Source organism: Mus caroli, chromosome 10, assembly GCF_900094665.2.
Source record: "Mus caroli chromosome 10, CAROLI_EIJ_v1.1, whole genome shotgun sequence".
Taxonomy (NCBI): Eukaryota; Metazoa; Chordata; class Mammalia; order Rodentia; family Muridae; genus Mus; species Mus caroli.
In genome coordinates this window covers 87,154,936-87,155,856 of record NC_034579.1, presented here as the reverse complement: position 1 = coordinate 87,155,856, position 921 = coordinate 87,154,936, and positions in this window count along the sequence as shown.

The following is a 921-nucleotide window of genomic DNA, read 5'->3' as shown; positions in this document are numbered from 1 at the left end:
TTCTTCTTCAGTTTCATGTGTTTTACAAATTGTCTCTTATATCTGGGGTATACTAATCAGGATGTTTTCAATCTCGCTCCCTGAGGCTAACTACTTACTGCCTATGATTTGCATATCGCTTTGACCTATTTTGCTGTTGATTTGTTGCTATTTCTTTTATTTATGAGCAGACGTGTACACCTCTCCTTTCCACACTTAGCTCCTTGGGCTGACCGTGATGTGTGTGAGATTCTTCCATATTGCTGTCTACACTTCTAGATTGTGTATTCTCACTGCTTTGAGGCATTGTTCCCTGTGTGGACACACGGCATTCCAGACCCTGGGTCATTACGACTGATGGTCCCACCGGCATCCTACTGTATGCCTGGTGGCAAACAGACTGTGTAGCCAGATGTCTACGGGGTGTTTTGGAGTCTGGGAGGGCTGAACCTGAAGGGATTCTAACCAGCTCAGGCCTGCTGAACGTGGCTCTGGCAGGCCTTGCCCTTCCCCCTCCCACTATTGCCTCTACCTTGCTAAACTGTTAGATTACATTCCTAGAGCTACCCACTATGGCCTAGCCCATTATTTGACCACTCCCTCCTCCTGAGGCTAACTCCCAAGGTCCAGCTATCAAAGCACTGAAGTCCAGTGACCAAAAGCTCCTTTTGGCTCATTAAGTAACATTGAACACCTCATCCAAACATGGGTTTCCCCCTTTCCCTTCATAAACCGCCATTTTCCTATGTATGGGCTATGTCTATCTCCTCTCTATCCAGAGGCTGTCCTTTGTCCCATTCTAGGACAAATATCCCTTCCCCCTCTCCCTTGTTCTCTTCCTCTTCTCCCTCATCCTCTAGCTCCTGTCTTTGTGTCTTATTCCAGGCTCCTTGTCCCTCTGGGCCAGATTAATCTCCTTTGTGCTGAGAACTTGGTCTTGAG